This window comes from Choloepus didactylus, chromosome 19 (genome assembly GCF_015220235.1).
Source record: "Choloepus didactylus isolate mChoDid1 chromosome 19, mChoDid1.pri, whole genome shotgun sequence".
NCBI lineage: Eukaryota > Metazoa > Chordata > Mammalia > Pilosa > Megalonychidae > Choloepus > Choloepus didactylus.
Window position 1 is genome coordinate 49,793,944 of NC_051325.1, and position 23,760 is coordinate 49,817,703.

General features: G+C 50.1%; 1 protein-coding gene across 2 annotated transcripts in view; it reads right to left on the reverse strand.

Moving 5' to 3' along the window:
• CDH22 (cadherin 22) overlaps positions 1 to 23,760 on the reverse strand; it is a 123,956-nt gene that overhangs the window by 73,147 nt on the left and 27,049 nt on the right. The window contains exon 1 of one of the 2 annotated variants that reach the window (XM_037812229.1): positions 23,261 to 23,281. The exons of the other annotated variant lie outside the window; for it this stretch is intronic. The gene's annotated coding sequence lies outside the window, so the exon portion shown is untranslated. Of the gene's footprint in view, positions 1 to 23,260; positions 23,282 to 23,760 lie in introns of those variants that run through there. 2 annotated transcript variants of the gene reach the window in all.

Here is a 23,760-nt window from a genome sequence, read left to right on the forward strand (position 1 = left end):
CAAATGCAAAATGATTCCAGGCAGAAGAAATGGCACGTGCAAAGGCCCAGAGGCTGGAAAGAGCTGAGAAACAGCAAGGAGTCCACTGTGGCAGGTGCAGATCAAGGGGGTGGGTGGTGATGAGGCGAGAGAGGAGGAAGGGGTCAGATCAGACAGGACCTGGAGCAGGAAAAGCAGTTTCAGTTTTATTCTAAGTGTGCAGAGAAGCCCTTCGAGGAATTTTACACAATAAAAACCACAGGAGACGGTAATGGTGTAAAGTCTAAGAAGATTTCATGATGTAAGCCCTTCAACTTCCGGAGCAGAGCACAGTGTGTTGCAGTGTAGGGAGGGCATCATAGAGAAGGTGGCACTTGAAGTTAAAAGGCAGGAAGTGTTTGGACATGTGGAATTTGGGGCGCTGAGGAAGAGGGAGTTCTTGGTGGAAGGGCCACCCTGGGCAAAGGCCAGGAGTCAACCCCTCATTTTAGAGATGGGGAAACAGAGAGTCTGAGAGTGTTGCCCAAGGTTGCATAGCAACATGGTGACAGAGCAAGACCTTGAACCCAGGACTTGGACTCCCCGTGGTGTAGAGCCTTCTGGATAGATGCAGCCCAGTGCCAGGGGCACACCAAGGTGACTGCATCTCGATCCCACCTGCCCCTTGGCCTGATGCCCTTGTTCAGGGCACAACCTGCACCAACATTTGGGGGCCCTGGTGCTCACAGCCTGCATGATCCCCTCCCCCACCTGGGCCTTCCTACCTCGGCCTGCCAGGTCCTCCGTGGCATGTTGGCTAGGTTCCCTGGCTGCCTGCCAGCTCCTCTCCGCTCCGTTCAGCCCTGCTAGGGCTGCCGCAGACACTTCAGCCTCTCTCTCCCTCCCTTCATTCCTCTCCTGCTCCAGGTGCTTTCCCTGTGTGGGTTCGCCCACAGGACCCCACCCTGGCATTCACGGTCCCTCTGGGGAGGCTGCTGTGGAGCCCCAGGGCCGCTTCGGGCTTGGCCGGGACTTGCCAGGAGACCTTGGGCACTTTGGCGGCCTTCTCTGCACCGCAGGGCTCAACCTGCTGAACGGAGCTCTTCAATCCCAAATGGGATTAAAAGCTGAGCCTGGGCTTGGCTTAATAAATAGTGGCTTTGCCCTGTCCACACTTCAGCCTCACCTCCTAAAATCCATGTGCCCAGGGGTCCACATACATGCATGTGGTTCTTCTGTGTATGCAGATTATGTGTCTCTATTCAGGCAGGTCCATGTGTGCATGTGTCTGGTGCACTTTCATTCATCCTGCAAATATTTGCAAATATTCATCCTGATAATATTTGCAGGATGCTGTTCTAGGCATGGTGAAAAGAAACAGGCGAGGTTCTTGCCCTGGCAAAATCTGGTGGCAGACACAGGAATAAATGTCACATGGTGTTAAGTGCCATGGGAAAAACAAAGAAGGAGAAGGGGCACAGGAAGTGCCGGGGGCAGGGAAGAGGGATGTGTCAACTCTATCTATCTATCTATCTATCTATCTATCTATCTATCTATCTATCTATCTACCTATCTACCTACCTATCATCTAATCTATCATCTATTTTTATCTATCTGTCATCTTCCTGTTATAAGTGATCATTTATACAGGGTGGGCACTGTTAAGATGACATGTTGTCAGAGAGCTGAAGGAAAGAGGGAAGGAGTTGTGCAGATATCTAGGAGAATAGTGCTGAAGCCAAGGGTAGAGCAGGTGCAAAGGCCCGGAGGCGAGTGCATGTCTGGTGTGCAGGGGGAACAGCCCAGAACCCAAGGTGGCTGAAGCAGAGTGAATGGGGGAGGGGTGATAGGGGTAGAGATTGGAAAGGTATGGAATAGGGGGCCCTGCAGGGTCTCCTTTGGGTTTTTACAAGTGAGTTGGGACTCCTTGGAGGGTTTTGAGCAGATAAGTGACATGATTTGATTTATGTTCTAAAGGATCACTCTGGCTGCTGTGCTCGAAATAGATGGAAGCTGGGGCTGGGGAGGTGGCTAGGAGGCTAGCTCAATAATCCAGGTGAGAAATAAGGGTGACTTGGACCAAGCGGGAACCGTGGAGGTGCTGACAACTGAGGCTGAGCCACAGGATTTGTTGATGAAAAGACCTGAGGATGACTTTGTCTTTCAGCCTAGGCTGCAGCAGAGCCGCCACCATTTGCTGAGGACCACGGTGGGCTCTGAGCCCTCAAGCAGGACAGGTGAAGCTCCACCCCCACCTCCACCCCTGGAGACCTGGCAGGGTCCCTCAGCTGCCTGGGGCTCTTTCTCTCTTCCTGCGGACCTGGGAAGAGTTCAGTCCCCAGCCTCAGCTCTAGTTCCAGCCCTGGGATGTGTCCTGCCTCCCAGCTCCCACACAGTCCCAGGGGGAAGATCCCCTGTGGTTCCCAGTCCTCTGGCCCTCACTGAGCACCTGCAGTGCTTCAAGTGGACAGGGGTAATATGGAAACTATTTAACAACTTGATACAGCACAGACACCAACCATAGGGGCTGCAGAAGCATCCACAGCAGCTACAGCACAGACCACCACAGTTCTAGAGGCCCCTTGCCGGGCCAGGCACAAACCTCTTGGTTGCTGGAACATGGGGAGGTAGCTGGGGCAAGGGTGACCAGGGGACTTCACTTGGAGCAGCAGCTACTTGCTAACTAGTGATAGAGCATCTCTATATATGTGACAGCCACCCTGCATGCAAGTGCTAATTATCAGCCCTGGAGAGAGACCAGATGTTAGCTCTGCTCTCAAGGTGCTCATAGCCTAAAATAGAGACAGTCATTTAGTCAGTCCACACACCCTGTGGGCCAGACAGGGTGCTAGGTACTCTGGGGCTGATGGAGACATAAAGACATAATCCCTTCTTCAAGGAGCCCACCATCATTCATTCAGTACTGCATAGCACCTACCGTGTAATCTGCCTCACTTATCTATTTTTTTATTTTTTTCATTGTTTTTTTAATTATTAACTATATCAAAAATTTAAAAAACCACACAATAAAAAAAATTTCAAACAAACCAAAACAAGGGAATAAAAAAAAGACACCTAACCTAAAATAACTACATTACTTCCAACATGTTCCTACTCTACCCCAAGAAAATATGCAGACTATAACCCAGCAAAGGAATAAGAAAGACAGATAACCTAAGATGACAACATTTCTGTGAACTTGTTCCTACCATACCCACCAGAAATTAACAAACCATAGTCATTTCTGGGCATCCCCAGAACATTAAATTTATCACCCACAATAACTTATCTGTTCTTATTAGATTATCATTCCCCCTTCACTAATTGCTGTCTATCACTAGGTCTCCTACATTCTACATTATAAACCATTTATTTTACATTCGTCAATGTTCACATTAGTGGTAGCATATAATATTTCTCTTTTTTGTGCCTGGCTTATTTCGCTCAGCATTATGTCTTCAAGTTTCATCCATGTTGTCATATGTTTCACGAGATTGTTCCTTCTTACTGCCGCGTAGTATTCCATCGTGTGTATATACCACATTTTATTTATCACTCATCTGTTGAAGGACATTTGGGTTGTTTCCATCTCTTGGCAATTGTGAATAATGCTGCTATGAACATTGGCGTGCAGATATCTGTTCGTGTCACTGCTTTCCGATCTTCCGGGTATATACCGAGAAGTGCAATCGCTGGATCGAAGGGTAGCTCTATATCTAGTTTTCTAAGGAACTGCCAGACTGACTTCCAGAGTGGCTGAACCATTACATAGTCCCACCAACAATGAATGAGAGTTCCAATTTCTCCACATCCTCTCCAGCATTTGTATTTACCTGTTTGTGTAATGGCAGCCATTCTAATTGGTCTCACTTATCTACTTAACTAATCCCTTCTGAGCTCCCACTATGTGCTAAGCCCTGAGCTGGGCCCTTGGCAGATACGACAAGATTCTATTGAGAGAGATTCTCTGGTGTTCACTCCTTTATCCTGTGAACCAACATCAAGTGAAGACCTACTGGGTACCAGGCCCTGTGAATTAAATTCACCTACCCACAGGAGAGTAGAAGAGACCAATATACAAAAATAAAAATAAAGCACAGAAAATGGAAATCATAAGAAAACCATGCACAGATCTGGAGGCTCAGAGGGGGCTCACGTCTAGCTAGGAGAGGACATTGGAGCTAATCTTGAAGGGTGGGGAGGATTTGAACACGGGGAGATGAAATAGAGAATGATGGGCAGAAGGTAGAGCCCAAACGTTTCCATGAGCTCAGGAAACCTCAGGGAATTAACAGGGAATGGTGAATAGTCAGGCCGGCAGGGTTTTATGGTGTGTGAAGGAAAGTAATGGGAAGTATAAAAGGTATGGTGGTTGCTGAGACCAATCCATTCCACCTTTTTTCTTTTTTTGTTTCAATTTTTGTTTCAGTATTCACCCCTAGCAAGACCATGTTCTCAGCCTCTCCCTGGTGAATAGTGATTAGTCTAAACCAACAATGGTCATTACCCTTTCCTTTCCAGTGATTGGTTTACAAAGTGTCATATGGGATGATTCTGGTCAATGAAATATAAGGGATTATCTGTTGGGAAGCCTCTGGGAAAAGGTTTCTTTCACTCTTTAAAAAGAGGCCTTGAGGAGAAACTGCTTTTTCTTCTGGAGGTAGCTGTATGGAAGGTGAGGGCTGGAGCAACAGCAGCCATCTTGGGATTTTGAGGGGGAAAAAGTCCAAGAAACCAAAGCAAATATCAAGGAATGATGGAACAATCTGTCTTTGATAATGTTTTTGAACCACTGAATTAATTTTCCCTGGGCCTTGAATATCCAGTTCCAGTTCCCACTTCCTCCAGACTCTCATTGTCTCTCCTCTGAACTCCCTAAGACCTATCTGGGTCTCCCTTCGGACTTTAGTGTCAGCTGTGACAGCAGGCTTCTGGAGGACACAGATTATGCTTATTCCATCCTCCATCCCTCCCCCCAACACACACACACGCACACACACACGCACATACACACACCTGTGTGTATGTATTTTGTTGGCAACAACAGAGTTGGCCCCCTGGGAGAGACTCAGGTAAACCTTATCCCAGACAGATTTCAGGGGCTGCTTGGGCAGCATGTCTTCCCCTCCCACTGAGTTGCTTCCTGCCCTGCTGACTTGCTGTGGCCCCGTCTGTGCTCTGGGCTTCATCGCCACTGAACACTCTCCATCCTTCTGGAGTCTGGGCTGGGCAATCAACATGTCCTTTCTTAATTTCTCAATGTCCTGGCACCATCGCTGCCACGGCTGTGTGGCTGCCAGCTCAGTGGCTCCAGGCCCCCATTTGTCCTCTGGCTGTCTCCCTAGGGACAGGAGAAGGGCTTCTTGTACTACTAGTCCCATGTTTACTTCCCACATGCTGAAGCCAAGCAGAGGGGCTGGGCACAGGGACCCCCGGAAAAGACAAGCAGAGTTGACTTCATGGTGCATCCCGGGACCCTTGCACACCCCCCCCCACCACCACCACCCAGTGCTCCTCATGTTCCTCCCAGCCCCATCTCTGGGGCAGAAGTTAATATTTACAGAACCTAAGACACGGGGTCCAAAGTCAGACCAGGATTTGAATTCCAGTTGTTATTTTACTTGTTTGGTGACCTTGGTAATTTGCTCTATTTTTCTGAGCCTTGGTTTTCTCATCTGAAAAATGGGGATCCTATCGCTTTCTTCATAGAGCTGATGTGAGGAGTAGATGAGAAGATGCATGGAAAATCATCCGGTGTTTGGCAGTAAATGTTAGGTAATGCAAAGATAATGACAGCAATAATTATTATTACTTCTGATCATTTAACATGGATCCAGTAGGGCCCCTGTTTTGTACAAAATTTTCTGACCAGGAAAAGGGTCTTCAGAGATATCCACCCACTCAGTCATTCATTTAGTCACTCTTGCATTGATTTAACAACTGCTTAACAGGCCCTTCGGTGCACCCTGTTCCAAGAAGAATGAGGACTTGTACAGGGTAAGGGTGGGTGCTGCCTGCTCTGGCACTAGGTTGGCACCAGGAGGAAGGGCATACAGGAAGAGGCAGCTTGTTCATTTGTTCATTCATTTGCTCATCACTCACTCCCACTTGGCATGTGTATATGCCCTCTCCTTGCCCACCTGGCTCCCAGGTCTGCCAGTGGGAACCTTGCCTGGCAGTCTGGCTCCAGTCTGCCCCGTCTGAGTCCCAAGGGCACTGTGCCCACTGGATCCTGAGCCCAGAGCTCTCTGTACTTGGCTGCTGCCTTCTCCCTGGGAGGTAATTGTTTCTACCAGCTCAGTGCTCTCTCTTCGGGCCAGAATGATCCTGGAATAATGCGGGAACTATTGAGGCAGCGAGAGGTGCTAGGCAGAACCACCAGGTCTCTGCTTGCCTCTCATTGGGACAAGGGAGCCCACCAGTTAGTGCCTCGTGTGCCCGCGGTGTGCCTGAGCACCTGTGGGCTGAGCACACGCGTGTCCGTGCATCAGTCAGGATGCATGCAGGGGCAGCCTGTGTGGGCACTGTGTCCCAGCACCTGGGACCCTGGCATGTAGTAGGTGCTCAACAACTGTGCAATGCATGGCAAGATGGGTGGCCAGTTTGTGTGTGGGCTGAGCCCATGGGCTGTTCCTGGGGCCTTGGGGATGCCACATGTCTTGCAAGTTCAGCAGTGCCATGCTGGGGAGGGAGGGTTTACATCTCTGAGTGTGTCCGTGAGTGGGGTTGGATATGCCAGAGCTTCTGGGCTTGATAGCTGGATCAAAGGGAGGCAAAGGTGGGAGGTCAGGAGAGAGGGATGGTCAGAGCTGGGGCCACACCCCATATGCACGGTCACGCCGGCTGCAAAGGCTGGTCCTGGGCCTCCGTCTCGCCCTCTGGTCTATGCTGTACCTGCTGCCTGTTGCACCCTCATGAAGCCAAGCTCTGACTGTTCAAAACTTCCCTTGCTTCCCTTTGACCCTCAGGGCAAAAGGGTGACATTTGTTAGTTATCACTGCGAGTAGCAGAGGGATTTTCAGGTCTACTGGCCCCATGTTCCACCCTTTGACGTGGGTATCATTATTTGCCCTCATTTTGCAGAGGAGGACATGAGGGCACAAAGAGATCATGTGGCTTGGCCAAGGTCATGTGACTGGTATGATGGAACCAGGATTTGAACTCTGGTCAGTTGGCTCCAAAGCCTGTACTTTCACCACCACCCAAGTGGCTTCCCAGGCCCTGAGAGGTTTGGAGCTGCTTTCTCTACCTTGTTGTCCATCGCCACCCTGGGTAGCCAGAACCCTCTGTTCATGACGTTCATGCTCCTGGGCCTTGGCTCATGCTGTTCTCTCTGCCAGGCAGGTGCCACACACCCAACCAACTCTGACCCACCTTTCAAGGCCCAGCCCAGCTGGCCTCTCCTCCTTGCAGTCTCTGCCTCCTCCCCGTCCACCCAGCAAGCTCACACTCATCCAAGCCCCAGGGCCCGTCCCAGGCTCTCCCTGGTCGCAGTCTCAGCACCCTGCCTGCTGGCTGGGGGCTCCTCCCTTACGGCTGTGTCCTTCGGCTCACTCCTCAGTGCTGTTCTAGAGTGGTCCCTACTAAGTGTCTGAGTAAACGGATGGACAAACGCATGGATGGATGCATGGACGGATGGATGGATGGATGGATGGATGAAAAAAGACAGGTGCCTGGGGTTGCCTGCTTTCTGCCCACCATCTCCTCTGAGAATGCCCTTCAGTGTATCTTTTCTTTCTCCTTGTTCCACTTATTGATTCAACAAGTATTTATTGAACGCCTACTGTATGCAGGGCACTGTGCTAGAGGCTGAGGATGCAGAGCAAGTCAGACAAAGTCCCTGCCCCCACTGCCTTCCACTCCTGGTGTGTGTGTGTGCAAATATTCATTAATCCAATCATATCACCAATAAATATAGAATTACCAACTGGGCCAAGTTCCGTAAAGAGAAAGTACAGGGGACCCCAACATTTAACAGGGAACACGACCTCATTTGGGATGGGTGAGACTTTCCTGAGAAAGAGATTTTTGAGCTGGAACCTGAAGGATGGAACAGAATGTGCAAAGCTGGGTTCAAGGAGCTGAAAGGTGGTCAGGGGGCCGAAGTCTGGAGAAGCCGCTGGGGGCCTGAAGAGTTCAGATTTTGGCCCAGGAGCAATAGGAAGGCATTGCAGGGGTTGTAGCAGGGATGATGTGAAGAGAACGCTTGGAGAGCAAACTGCAGGTGTGCCAGATGGGAAGCAGGAAGGCCAGTGAGGGGCTGCAGCAGTGTCCGCGGGACAGGGAACGGTGGTGGCTCGGACCAAGGAGGCAGTCATGGGATGGAGTAAAGGTGACCTTTGAAGTATTAGGAAGCAAAGGGCCAGACTTGATGATGGATGGGATGTAGGGGGTGAGGGAGGGAGCGGCACCAAGAAAACCTCCCCAGTTTTTATTTTTGTTTTTGCTTTAGCTGATGTTTATTGATCACCTACTGAAAGCCAGGCACTGTTCTAGCACTTTACATGTATGTTCTTGTTTATTCCTCATAATCACCCCATTAAGGCAAGTTATCATCACCCCTCTTTGCAATCTAATATCATTCTGAGAAGATGCTGGGACAACGGGACGCTGTGGGACTTGTTCTCTTGGGGAACAACTTTGGTGGATCAAAGGCATAGAGAGGGGAGAAAGGGAGACAGGCTACGTATGTCAAGTCAACTCAGAGTCACCAAGAATAATGATAGATAACATTTATAGGACTTTTACCGTGTGCCAGGCAGGGTGCCATCCGATTAGCTGATAGTAAGAGCTGACCCTGTTCTATGCAGGGCATTTTACCTCAGTGAAGTGATTGGATTCTCACAACAGCTCTCTTTAAAATTTCTATTACAGAAGAAGGGACAGTGGCTCAGAGAGGTTGAGGGTTTTGCCCAAGTCACACAGCTAGTTAGTGGCAGACCTGGAATTCAAACAGAACATGGCAGCGTTGGTGGGGGGGGGCGGGGATGAGGCTGGGCAAGGGGGTTGCTCAGCAGCTGTGGGCAGGACAGGCCTACATCAGCTCTGAGCCCCATACACTCCATGCACATTAGGACGTGCATATGGGCGTGCACATTCCCATGCATACATGCATGCACGCACGCCTGCACAAACACACCCCTCGGCTGGCACCGCTCACCTGCCCACCCGGACCCTCCCCCCAGGTGCCACTGCCCGCACTTCTCGCTCCTCCCCGCCCTGCCCGATGGGCCGGTGCGGCAGGCAGAGCCCCGCTGTACATCATGTTGACAGTAGAAATTACATCCCGAGCTGGTGTTTTACACTGCACCCTGTCAGAACTCACCGCAGCCCAGTGATCAGGACAAATTGAATACCATCCTGGCCGTGTCAATATTTATTCCATTTTACAAACGCGGCTGGGTGAGGGGCAGGGCCCCACTGTGGTGCCAGCCAAGCAGAGCCCTGGAGGCCCTTCTCCCTCTCACGCCAGAGCCGGAGCCAGCACCTGCTTTCTCTCCTCCCTTCTTCCTCCTCCTCTTCCTCGGCTTTTTTGTAATTGTTTAAAATTGTGAAATTCAGCAATTATGTTGAAAAGTGCACAAATCAAAAATGCATACTTTAGCAAATAATTATAAAACAAACACCCATGGATCCACTCTTTGATCAAAATATTAAAAATCGCCCCCTCCTCACAAGCCTTCCCCTGTACGTCCCCTCTTAGCCATTACTCGCTGTTTCCCTCCATCCTGAATTTTATGATAATCAGTCCTTTGCCTTTCTTCCTAGTTTACCATCTAAGGACACATCCCTAAACGTCTTAGTTCAGTTTTGCTTGTTTTTGAGCTTGAGATAAAATGAGATCATGCTGTGTACATTCTTGTATCTCGCTTCTTTTTCTCAACATTGTCTGTGAGAGTCATCTTTGTTCTGGCGTGGGTTCGTTTTCAATGCTGCATAGTACTCCGCTGCATGAATTTGTCATGGCTTGTGAATCTATTCTACCTCTCTCTTTTTCCCACCTCTTTTGTCCTGTCTCCTGCTCTTCCTTCCTTTCCATCTTCTTCTCCTTCCTTCTTCTCTCTCTGTTCTACCTCCCGTTGCTCTGTCCATCCCCTGTTGCTCCCCCTGCTACATCTGGGAAATGTACACACCCGTTTCACGCACGCACTTGATCCCAGCTCCTCCATCCTACCAGGGCCTGGGCGTCCCCTCTGGGTATCCCCCTCCCCACCCCCAGCTGAGAGTCCCCCTAGACCTGAGCTTGCTAAAGTTTGTCTGTTTCAGAGGCTCCCTGTGGGCAGAGATGGGGTCTTTGTGTCATATTGCCCCCTACCCCATTCGTACTCCACTCAACCTGCCTCTGGTCCAGAAAACTTTAGGGAGAAGGCCTAACCTCTTACCCTCACCCAGATGGCTCCATCCCTCCCTCTGGGTTGGGGTGGAAATTGAGCTGGCCCAGAGGGGCCCAGATGTGTGTCTGTAGGGTGCCATCCAGGGGAGGGAGGGATGGAGCCTGGGCTGGATGCAGGCTCAGCCCTGACCTCAGCTCTGCCTCCTCAAGTCTGCATGGAGCTCCCACCCCATTCTGGCGTCACATCTCACAGACCAAGGCAGAGGCAACCAGCAGCCTGGGGACTCCTAACCGGGTGGGGGCCCTCCGAAGAGCCATTAGAGAGCCTGCTTGGATACCCCAGGAGCACGTGTGACACATTTCATTTCAGCCTCCCTCAGTCCCTTCCCTGTCTTGAGCTGCATTGATCATGCACGTATTCAGGGTAGTTAATTTTTATTGCAACCCGAGCAGGTGATGTTAAGCAGTCTGTCCCTTTGTGGTAAAAGAGAAAGCTCTGTAGGCTGGAAGACTGGTAGACTACACTGGAGCTTGGCTTGGATCCCGACATGCTGGGTGACCTTGGCCAGGGCCACCCCCACTCTGGGCTTCTGTAAAATGGAAAGTCAATCTGGAAGAAGTGTTCCCAGGGGCTGGTCAGAGGGCTAGTGCTGGTGGCACAATAGGGAGGGCTTGTTCCGAATGCATATTCCTAGTCCCCAGAGCACCTGATTCAGTAATAGTAATAATAACACCAGTAGGCAATGTTTACAGGGTGTTTTCCGTGTGCCTGCCTGGACTTATGCATTTGAGGAGCTAAGAAAAAGAGACTATGCTTATTGGCTCCCATGCTAAGCACTTTGCGTGTGTCACTGTGTGCCAGTCTGTCCTGTTATTATCCCTGTTTTACAGATGAAGAAACCAGGGCTCAGGGAGGTGAACTGACTTGTTTGAAGTCACAGCCTAGAAGTGGAGAAGCCAGGACTTGAAATGGGAAAGTCTGGCTCCAGAGGCTGCCCAGGCTGGGGATGACTCCCTAGTAGATTCTGAGGCTGGCCTCGGAGCCCCTGGGCCAGGTGGCTAGGAAGTTGTGGAGCAAAGCTCAGGTATTGGTCACCGACTGTGTGCCGGGCCCTGGTCCAGTGAGATGTGTATGAAGACGCAGGGCTGCACATAACCAGCCCGAATTATTATTTCAGGCAAGGCTCACACCACCATACCGGATGGACTCTAGACTCCATTTATTGATGAAAAAAATACAGGCTCACGACCACGTGATCAGGGTCTGACTCCAAAGCTGTGAGCTTCCTACCCCAGCACTCGACCTCCTTTACCCTGCTCTGCCCTGCACCTTGTGGCAGTTGTTGAATTGCATTCCCCAGCTCTCGGGTCCTCAGTCTCCCTAGCTATAAAATGGGGGAGTTGGACTAGTGGGCTGGGAGCCTGGAATCCCGGCTTCCGCTCCTAAAACCCTGCATGGCTTTGGACGCATCTCCCCATCTGTAAAAGGCTCTGCCATCCTATTCCAGCACCACCCATACTGCTTTGAAACAGGCCTCCTGGTGTCAGAAGGGCTTAGGCCCAGCTCCCTGTACACAGCCTCTGAGGCAGATATTTGCCTCCGGGAGGTTTATTGGGAAATGCTCTGGGGAGCATGGTGGAAAGGGTAGTGGAAGCAAAGCCATGCAGAGGGTGAAGTTCAACACTGATGCTGTTGCAACAGACCTCAGCTGTCCCATGGGAAACTTTGGAGCTGGGATGCCCCTAATTGGGGCCCTTTTATGCATCTACCAGACAGTGGATGTAGGTTGCTCCTGGGGCAAGGGATGTGGCCTCCGGTAAGGCAGCTCACTTTGACTGTGGGCAATTCCTAGGAAGGGGCTCAGCTGGGAGCTCTCGGCAGACATCCTTGGCGGTGCATTTTGTACTATGCAGAAGCTGCTGAAAAATCTGGCCTGACCTCGGCTCTGGAGATGACAGCAGACAAGACGCTGACCTGAGCCCTGGGCTTTGTCAGCCGGGCCTGAATCTGCCGCCCGCTGTGATCACAGCAGGATCCGTGCCCCAGATCTCACTCCGAGCCTGCCTCGCCTCGCGGCTCATCTCCCGCGCCTCCCTGAGGTCCCAGCGATTACGCCACTGAAAATTCCGCTTTCATCTTGTCAACCTCGCAGTAAATTACAGGCCCGGGGAGGCGTGGCTCTCCTCCTTAAACAAGGTTCAATTCCACTTAGCTGCCCCCCTTCCCGCTCCACACACGGGTTCCACCCCTCCTGCCACCCTGGGATCAGGGTTTATGGCCTTTCCTTGCAGGCAGCTGGTAACCATGGCGAGCTCCTTGGGGAGGCTCCGGAGCGGCCGCCTAAGACAGAAGGGAGGAGAGGCCGGAGGCACCAGAATGGACTTGCAGAGGCCAAGGCCGAGAGCGAGCAGCAGCCCCAGCAACAGGGAGCACCTCAGTGCTGTCACAGCGCTGCAGCCACTGTCCTGACCCCCATTTCACAGGTGGGCAGCAGGCAGCTGCGGAGCTGGAGGTCAGCTGCAAGAGCACACGCCCGACTCCAGGGCTCGGGCGCGTCACCGCTCTGGCTCGCGGCCTCTTCCCCCTGCTGCTTTTGGAGGGTTTCCAGTCTCTAGGTGGGAAGGTCCCTCCACCTTGTCTCTGAGATCTCTGCCTCTGCCCACACTCTTCCCATGACGGGGAGATCACTGCCTCTCCAGGGGCCCCATTGTCTCCCCCATGATTAGACACAGTTTCCAAAGAGTTGATCAAACCGGCCACCCCTCAGAGGCACCGTGTTGGCATTTAAGGCCCTCGGTGATCCGGAAGGCTGCCTGGGGGTCTCCTGCCTGCTCCCTGCTCAGCCGCGTCTCTGGGCCTTTTCTTATACCATCCCTCACCCTGTTAAGTTGCACCCTCCCCGCCCCACCCCATTCATTCCTATCCCAGAATATCAGAGCTGGAAACACACTACTTTCTTCATTTCTGGATGAGGAAAGAGAGGACAGGGGGTGGCGGGGAATGAACTTTCCCAGTGCACATAATGAGTTGGTGGTGGGGCGCAAATCTTCTGCCAATTAAAAGAATACATATTAATAAAAAGGGATCCATTCACGGGGTGCTTTGTACCACCATTCTAAGGGCGTCGCATGTGTAACCCAGTTTGCATCTCACACAACTCTGAGGCAGGTCCTATTTTTATCACCATTTTACGGATGAGATGAGGCACAGAGAGGCCACGTGACTTGCCCAGGAACACACAGCCAATCTGACATCGGTGTCCGCACCCCAACCAGGTGGCTTGCCCCCCGCCTCCCCAGGCTCCAGGCTGTCTCTCTGCTCCACATGGCGTGTTTGTAACAGCAAGAGGAGCGAACATGCCGAGGAGAGGTAAGGATGGCCGCCCTGCCAGGGAAACTGGCCTGGGGGCCCCCACCCCAAGCCTGCTCGGGAGAGGCTGTCACTTTCCACTGCCTCTGCACCTTCCTGTCCATGTCCTCAGGGACCTCCAGCCTTGTCACTTCTTCCTGCTCACAAGAACCCTGGATCTCTGAGGCAGGGCTGGGATCTGACTCATCTCTGCACCCCAGAGCCTAACACAGGGCCCAGCACGCAGTAGGTGCTCAACAAAGGCTCGCTTTTGTCTAAGAGAGCCACAGAAGGTGTCCTGCAGCAGGTGACGTTTGAACTGGTCCTTTAAGGACAAGCAGAGGTTCATCATAGAGAGCAAAGGGACAGGGAATTCCCGGCAGAGAGAACAGCTAGAGCAAAGTCTTGGAGAAAGGAACATTCAAAGTGTGGAGGTGGGAGGAGGGGACTAGAAAGGTAAGGTGTGGCCAGGCTGAGCCCCTTGCTAAGGGGCTCGATCCTAACTTGGAAAGGGTAGCACTCATTGTTACCTGGCTGTGCCGGGAACAGCTGTGGGAAGGGAACGGGGAGAGACTATTTCTCACAAGTCCTGCATCCCCGGGTTGGAAATGCTGGGGCTCCAGGCTGCAAACCTGTTTGGCCAAATTGTCCCCAGACTGTGAGCAAGGCCACATCTGGGGTGACAGATAGGCGGCTCCAATGCCAAGCCTGAGGGGTATTTTACTTTATTCCTTTTCCTGACAAGCGATGGAGCTGGCAGATAAGGCATCTTCTTCCCTAATCTCTTGTCTCAGGCTGCAACAAGAAAGCAAGCCAAGCCTGGCTCCTTATTCAAACCTTAAGTCTCTCCTTCCTGAGTTTAAAGCTACAGATTCCAGTCATGGAATCTCCATCCCTGTCTCTTGGGGACACTGAATGTATTAAAGGAAATGGAGCTCACACACAGGGCTGTACTGTTCTGGTTACATTAGAGGGGTGGTGAGACTCTGAATCCGTGTTCACCTTTAAGGAGAAAGCAGGGACTGGGGTGGGGGAAGTCGGACCCGGACTGGAATCCCAGCTCTGCCGCCACCAGCTGTGTGACCTCAGGCAAGTCACTTTACCTCTCTGAGCCTCAGTGTTCGCTGTAAAACGGCAAAAGTACATCCCCCCAGGTTTGTTGTGAAGCTCTAGTACATGTTGAATATAAACGTAATCCTCTGGAGAGAGTCAAGTGCTGTAACTAGGTGAGCTTTGTTTATTATTATCCATAAGCAAGAGTGGATCAGAGTCGTGAGAGAGAAAGGTAATAATAGCAGCTGCTGTTTGTGGAGCATTTACCACCTGCTACCACCACACTGGGCGGAGCCTATTAAAAGCTCCATTCATTGAATTCCCATAACACCCAATAAAGTAGGCTCTGTTATCTCCATTTTACATATGGAGAAACTCGCCTATGTCCATCCTCTACTCTTCCCCTTCGCCACAGAGGAATGTCCTTCTTCTTGGCTGATGCCAGTCCCCTTACCTGGGTTCTGGAGCCCACACCTGAGAAGCCTTACACTGCAGATCATCTGTTATTTTCAGTCCTCTTTAATGGGCCCTGGCCATTGGAAAGTAAACGTGCTCAAGTAGATCCCATCTTAAAAAATAAATAAATAAAACGCTCACACTTCCCTACACCCCCCAGTCCTTTCCCCTAATAGCAAAATGTTGCAGAAGACTGGCCATACTCCCTATCTCCTTTTCTCACCTCCCACCCTCTCTTCCTACCAATGCCACCTGGCTTTCCCCTGCCACACTGCACCAAGACGGCTCACTGACGTCAACAACGACTGCCATGCTGCTGCATCCAATGGATGTTACCAGCCTTCATTTTACTTGACCCCTCAGTAGCACCTGAAGTATAAAACTAGACAGCTGGGTCCCTCCCAGCCTCTCCGATCATGCTTTCTGCATCTCCTTGCAGGCTTCTCCTCCTCTATTTCACCTTTGTGCTCGTCAGACTTTCCCCAGGCAATCTCATCTGTGTCACTGCCTTCAATTGTCATCAGTACCAGGATGGTGCCCAAACTCAGTATCCCCAGTCCTGACCCCTCCTTTGAAGTCCAGAGATAGATATACAATTGGCCCCTCAACACCTCCACTTAGGTACTTCTAAGAAATTGCAAATGCGACACATCTGAATCCAAACGTTCACTCTTTTTCCTCAAACCCGGTCCTTCTTTGGGGTTTTCCATCTCAGAGAACGGCCCCCAAATCTATCAAGCGGTCCGAGCCAGAAGGCAGGAAGTCATGCTTGAAAACACTCATCCCTGCATCCCTGATGGGCAATCCATTATCTAGTCCTGTTCACTTTATCACCTACATAACTCTCCAAATGGACCACTTCACATCAGCTCCATTACCGCCCTAACCCAAACTAGGAATTCAGGATGACACTGGATGGTGGTCACACTTTATCATGATGGGGCAAATTAGGAGAGAAAAGGTTGGGGGAGGAAGCAATTTCCTTTTTAGGTATGTTACGTTTGAGACATTCATGACACTTCAGGTGGAGATGTATAGCAGGCAGTTGGATAGAGCAGTCTGGAACTTCAAGAAGAGATCCAGGCTGGAGATATAAATCTGGGACTCATCAGCCTGGAGATGATATTTAATGCTGAGGAAATGAATGAGATCACCTAAGGAGAGAAAGCCCAGAGTGAGCCCTGGGGCACCCCAGCATGAGAGATTAAGGAGAAGGAAGCAAAGACTGAGAAGAAGCTGCCAGTGAGGCTGGAGGCCATCCAAGAGACTGGTGTCTTGGAAGCCAGGAGAGGAACCAGAGGTCAGCATGTTGAAAGCTGCTGGGAGGCAAAGCAAACTGAGGACAGAGACACAACTCCACTAGGCAATACAGAGGATGTTACTGTCTTTAAGGAGAGGGTTGGTGTCTGTCTTTCCTGCTGGATTGAAAGCTCCATGAGATGACATCTGTTTGCTCATGTTGTACCTTTCATGCATTGTTCATTATGCATTATTTTCTGGCACGTCTGGCTATCTTTGGCTGTGTGTTGGCCATTAAACGTGAAATTTTATTTTTAGGAAGAATTTGAGTCTGAGATGAAGGTATTTTCTTCTAAAGAGACTCTATATTTGGCCGCGGGTACCATTTTGGGTTTACCTTAAGTAGAATTCAAAGCTTGAGGTTCCCTGAAATACCAAGTCCTGTGGATGAGCTGCTCCAGGCCTGGGCTACCTGTGAGGGACACCCTTCCGAGCACCAGTTTATTTTGGAGAAGACCTCCCACTGGATTGCTCACCTAGCACCGACCATGCATGGGCTTTCATTTAAATCCCTTTTATGCTATGAAATCATCAAGAACACAAATTCAAATTTTCTGGGATCAGCACATGCCCTCAGGACAAAAGCAGTTTCTATGTTCTCTAACTTCTCTGGGTTTCTGTTTTCCCTTCAGTTTTGACCTAAGAATTCCTGGTAATTCCTTACAAAAAGCTTACTTGTCAGCTCTTTGATGCTTTAATAAGATGCTTTATATATTTTATCCAGCATTCTTAGCTCTTTTCAGCTGAAAGTTTGATCCCAAAAACCCAGCTTACATTTCTAAACACAAAATTTCCTAGTTTCCAGGGCTTAGCACAGTGAATGGCACATAGTAATGGTTCAATAAATATTTGTTGGTTGAATGAATGAAGTGGACCCAGGTCTCCAAAGCCCCTGCTCTTTCTCATGCATTGCCCCTCACCCTCCCAGGCCAAGAGACTAACAGAGCACTGTGGTCAGAGCCCAGTGGGCTGCACAGAGAGGCAGGGCTGTGGAGCTCAGAGGAGGGAAAGAGCCACGTGGGATCGGTGGACAATGGCTGGGGGTGGTGGACAGGACCAGGGTGAGTGCAAAGATGGAACGGCATCTTGGCAAATGAGTCATTGGAGTGGGAAGGCAAGACTCACAGGAGGTGCCCGTGGTGAGCAAAGGCCTGCAGGCAGGAATGTGTGAAGAAGCCAAAAACTTAAGAGCGGGTAGAGAAGCAGGACCAGCCAGGAAAAGGGCTTGAAGGCCCAGGGAGGCACCTGGCCCCTTCCCCCAAAGCGGGTCTGAGCCAGCGGAGTCTGGGCAAGGCAATACCCTGCAGCCGCAGGGAGCAGGGACGAGGGAGGAGGAAACAGCTTTTGTTGAAATGCACACATGGTAATCGCTACAGAAGAGTATTCCCCTAGTTTAAAAAGCTTCTCTTCTCTTCTGCATTTTCCTTGGTCCCAGTTTCAAAGGAATTTTAATTGCAAAGAAAATGTTGTCATCTCCCTGCGGGGAGAGAGGGCTCCGCAGCTTGGAACAGTCATGCCTGATGCCGATTCTTCTCCAAACTGGGCCTTTTCACGCTTTGGCTGCGTGGAAGCTGCCTGGACACTGGGCAATGTGGAGCGGAGGGTGGGGGTGAGCTCCCTTCTGGGGCTGGGCTGGCTGCGTTTGCAGTCAGGGGCCGGGGTCCTTGACACCCGGATTACCAATGAGTCCTATCTCCTTTCTCTTTGAACCTGGTGGATTTATTTAATTATGTTAATTAAATGAATGGTCTCTCAGCTTCCATCCTTGCTCTACTGTAGACTGTTTTCCACACGGCAGCCCATTTGGAAAACACTTTGGTAGTTTCTTTCAGAGTTACACATAAATTTATCGTATGGTCCACATCAATTCCATTCCTAGGCAGCTGCCCGAGAGGAATGGAAGCATATGTCCACACAAAGACTCGCATGCAGATGTTCACAGCAGCATTATTCAAAGTAGCCCAAAACTGGAGACAATCTCCAAGTCTATTAACTGGTGAATGGATAAACAAAATGTGGTATATTCACACAATGGAATACTATTAAGCAATAAAAAGAAATGAACTGCTGATATGAGCTATAACATGGATGCACCTCCAAAACATTATGCAAAGCGCAAGAAGCCAGATGCATAAAAAACACATGTTGCATGACTCTGTTTATAGGAAATGTCCAGAAAAGGCAAATCCATAGAGACAGGAAGCAGATCAGCGGTTGCCTGGGGCTGGAGGGTGGGTGTAGGGAACGACTACAGAAGGGTATGGAAATATTCTAAAACTGGGTGGATGGTGGTAGTTGCACAACTGTGAAATTTACTAAAAATCATTAGAGTGCACACTTGCAGCGGGTGAATTTTATAGTATGTAAATTATGCCTCAATAAAGCTGTTATGAAATATGGCTCCCATTTCTCTCCTAATAAAAGACGGAGTTTCTAAAAGGCCCTACATGATTGCCCCCTGCCCTCTCTGACCTCTTCTCCTGCTGCTTTCCCTTTGCCCACTGCTCCTGTTGCCCTGGCCATCTTGACTTCCCTTGAATGCAGCAGACGAGCTCCTACCCGATCAGCTTTGCACTGGCTGTTCCCTCTGCCTGGAATGCTCCCCCACATGCAGGGCTCCCCCCGCTTACCACTTTAATACCTTTGCTCAAATATCTGTGCATCGAGGCATAGCCTGACCACTCCATCTAAAATCACAGCCCCTCCCCAAGGCACTGCCAATTCCCCTTCTTTACTCCTTGTTTTTCATAGCGCGTATCATCTTCTAACCTGTTATACAATATACTGAATTATTGTGCCTATCATTTGTCTGTCTCTCCTCACTAGCATGGATGCTTCACTGGGGTAGGAATTCTTGTTGGTTTGATTCATGGATGCGCCCTGAGGACGCAGACAGTACCTGGCACAGAAGAGTGCTCGACAAATATTTGTTGAATGAACAAATTGATGAATGATTCAATAAGCATTGACTGAGTGCCCTCTCTGAGCAGAGCATCCCGCAGTGAACTGGACAGACATGTCTCTGGCTCCCAGTTGGCTTGCATTTTAGTGGTGGGGAGTCAGTAGGCAAGCAAAAGTCATAAACCAGTAGGAGTACTTAAAATTTTAAACCCAACCCCCACCACCAAGACATCACTAGAGTGATAAAATTTAGAAAAGGCTGCTGGGGAGCAGGATGGTGGGGGAGGGGTCTTCTTGGAGAGTGACTGATGGATAAGGAGGGATTAGCTAGGTGGAGAGGAGAGGAAAAGTGTTTCAGGCCCAGGGAACAGCATGTGTGAAGGCTCAGAGGTCAGAAGAAAGTGCATCTTGTTTGAGGAAATGTAAGATGTTTGTTGCAGTTGAAACAGGAGTTATAAGGGAGATGGGGTAGAGAGGTAGCTGGTTAGGTGGGCTGGTTCCAGATGGCACAGGACCTCGGGCACAGGGGGATAGTCAAAATATGTTAACAGCCAGTTCAGCGGGGCAGCGGCCAATCAGAAGAGACACTGACCATTAACAGCTGGGATATTCCAGCTGAATCTCTGCTGTGCCCTAAGCCAAGCAAGAGCCTGGACTTTAGATGTGTTGGAGATCACTGAAGGGCTTAAACGGGGCAGTGACAGTGATTAGATTTGCCTTTTGGAAGGATCACTCCAGCTGTCAGGAGCAGAACAGACGGATAGCGGAAGACTGTTAAGCCGGTCCAGCTGGGAGAATCGACAATGGAGGTGATGGATTGGATGTAGGTGGTTGGAAAAGGGAGCGGTCATGGGTACGAATAATAACCACCAGCAGCATTTATTGAGCAGATACTGTGTGCCAGGGATGGCTCCTAGCACCTTAACGGTACAATCTTTTCTTGTTCACACAACAGCATCACCAGGAGGGGGGATCTACTATCGTCTCCATCTTAGAGATGGGGAAACAAAGCCCAGAGAGGCAGCAGCTGGATGCAGTCTGACCCCTGAGCGTGTTCTCTTAACAGCCTCGGTCTTTCAGGGGTGACCCCCAGGTTGCTGACCTGGGTGACGGGGAAGTAGTCGAGCCATCTGGGGAGATGGCAGCAGGTGAAGCGAGGAGGAGTAAGAGGTGGGAGATGCTAGATTCACATGTGAGGTGCCAGAGGGACAGATGGATATGTGGGTCTGGAATCCAGGAAGAAACTAATGCCGGCCACAAGTGATTTGGGTGTTATTCCCACAAAGGCACCCCGAAGAGGTGGCTGTGATGGCTCGAGACATGCACAAGGCTGAGAAAAGACCCCAGTCAGCTCCAAGTCTCAGAGAGCAGACAGAACAGGGTGTTAGTGCGAATCCTTTGGGGTAAATAAAAATAATATAAAAGCATATATAGGTGTGCGTGCACTAAGACTTTTTCTAGAAAGAATCATGAGATGATGTTGTTAACAGTTTTCTTCCAGAAAGAAGCTGGCAGGGACAGAGAGGACACTCTCCCGTCCTCCTTTGTCTGCTCTATATCCTGAAAATGGACACAGCCACGTGGTGTCTGTACCACGTCTTTTTTGTTGTTGTTGTTTTTAATACCAATAGAGGATATGGGTCAGTGATTTTTAAGTCATTTTTGTTTGCTTTTCTCTATATATTTATTTCACTTTTTAAACTAACAAATATTTTAAAACAGGAGGAGATGACGAGGGTGACGAGCAGGAGCGGTCAGGGCGGTGGGAAGAGGACAGGGTGTCAAACTGATGTGAAACCCTTGAGGCGGGAACGGAGGCAGCCCCGGATTTAGCACCTGGAAGGGCCTCTGCAACCCGGCAGCGGGGGACACCAGATTGGAAGGGGTTAGGGAGTGGGCAAAATGGAGACAACTTGGTAAGCTGGGCTGCCGAGGGAGAGAGGGAGAGGGGACGGTAGCCGGAGAAGAATGTGGGGGTGAAGAAGAGACCTGACTGTGCTCAGCACTGGTGGGAAGGGGCCCGGAGAGGCTCAAGTGCAGGAGGTGGGAGGTAGGGGGTCTCCAGTGCCAGCAGAAGCTTCAGCCTGAGATGTGATAACAGGCAACCAGGGGTAACGGGAGGGGGAGCTGGGGTCAGACCGCCCTGGGAGCAGCCCTCCAGCCCCTTCCTGTTTGGTGGTGGCCTTCTGGGGACAGAGCCTGGCTTTGCCCTGCAGGCTAGCACCAGCCTGCACTTTCCAGGTGCTTCACTTGTGTGCTCCGGACACTGCTTGTGCCAAGGCCGGTGAGTCCTCCCCACCCCTGGGCCTCAGTTTCTCCTCAAAGGTACTTCCAGCTCCAGTTTTCCGGGACTCTGTGGTTCAATGTCCCTCCCAGCCCCTCCCCTGCCGCCCCAGGCCCCCATGCGGCCCTCCCGGCTGACCAGGTGAGCCTCCTGGCCTGGACGGACACCTTTCCCATGGCCAGAAGAGACCTGTCGCCAGGAATTCTGTGGATTCAGGACTCAAGGTTCTTGCCTTCTACCCATGAACGGAGGGAAAGGCCACAGCTGGGGTGGGCAGCTCAGGGGAGCCTGGTTCTAACCCAGACTTGGTCCCAACTCGGCCGTCTGGCTTCAAATAAATCTCACATGTCTGGGCCTCAGTGTTCTCATCTGAAAATTGGAAATAGTCATAGCTCTCATGTGGCTTTATTGAGAGGGTTACATGAGGTAATGCATAGGATGCTTCTAGAACATAGCAAAAGCTCAATAAATGATGACTATTATGGTTATTAATAAGCCCCATCTTGATCTGTTATTAAAACTGAAAATGTACAAGACCCCATGACCCAGAAATTCCATATCCAGAAGTCTATGTTAGAGAAATACTGACATGTGTACACAAGGAAATGTGTACAAGGATAGTCACGGTAAAGGAAAACATTCTATGTGCCTGTTGGTAAAGGAGTGGATGAGTAAAACGGAGTTTATTTATTTGATGGAATATAGCCACCTAAATGGGATAAACTAGAGCAACATGTACATCAACACTAACAGCTCTCGAAAACACTGTTGGAGAGAAAAAAAACAAGATGCCAAGTGATATATCCAGTATGAATCCATTTACATTAAAAAACACAAAACAATGTTAGTTATTTTCTGTGGGTTTATATAATGCATGTTAAAGTATAAAAATGGCATGCAATTACACGTGCCAAACTCATCACAGGGGTTTCCTCTGTGGAAGTGAGGAGGAGTCCAGAATTGCAGGTGGTGCCAAAGGGGCCCTGAGTTTCACTGATAGTGGTTTGATTTTTAAGAGAGTAGATTGACGTATTTCCTATAAAATTAATTTTTATAATTAATTCCACTGAATTACACAGCTGGAATTGGTTAAAATGGGAAATTTTGAGTTGTATATATGTTACTACAATTAAAAGTTTAATAAAAATTAATTTTTAAAAAGAAATTGACAATTTAAGAAAATTCCTGCCCTGCCTGTTTCCCCAAATTGTTTGGAGATCAAATCATATGGGTATAGAGAATGTATAATTTGTTTTCTAGATGACAGCATTTCTTACCCACATGCCCTTACTGCATCCTTTCAACGAGACTTTGTGGGATGGATTATAGTTTCTGTTCTATTGAAGAGGAAACCGGGGCACAGATAGTGAAATGAATTGTCCAAGGTCACAGACGTGATGTAAGTGCAGAGCTAGAATTCAAACCTGGACCCATCTTTCCACTGCATCAGGTGGGGATGGGAGGGAAGGTGGTGATGGTGAAAAAAAGCCTTTTAAGTCGTCTGGGGCCACTGGTGCACTTAGCATCATGGTGGTAGGGCACCCACCCTCCTCCGAGTTCCCTCTCAGGAGGACCCGCAGTCTCCGAGCAGAAGTCCTATAGCCCCACCCGAACTGGACCCAAATACCTGAGCCATGTGGTCTGGGAGCTGCCCTCTCTCTGGAGATTCTTGCTCACTATGTCCCAGGAGGCAGCAGATGCTAAGGAAAGATGTCGGATGTTGGACTCAGAGAGGCTGGGATTTGAATCCCAGGTCTGTTCCGTACCAGCGGTGACCTTGAGCTAGCCACTGGCTCTATCTGCAAAATAATACATATTTTACAGGCTGCTGTGTGCAAAGTGTACATAGTCATGTAGGAGGTGCCGAGTGAAGTTTGTGAATTGGTTTCTCATGGGGTTGAGTCATTTATGACAGCAGGAAAAGACACCATAATCAAGCTAGGGTGGCAGACCCACTCCCGGGCAATCCCAACTAATTGCTGGGATCAGATTGCTGGGTCATCTTGAACTCTACCTTGAGGGCAGTGGGGAGCCATTGAAGGTTTTATCAAGGGAGTGTATTGGTCAGAGAGCTCTCAGAAATAACACTATGGCTGCTGTGTGCAGTGTGGCTTGGAAGGGGAAAGC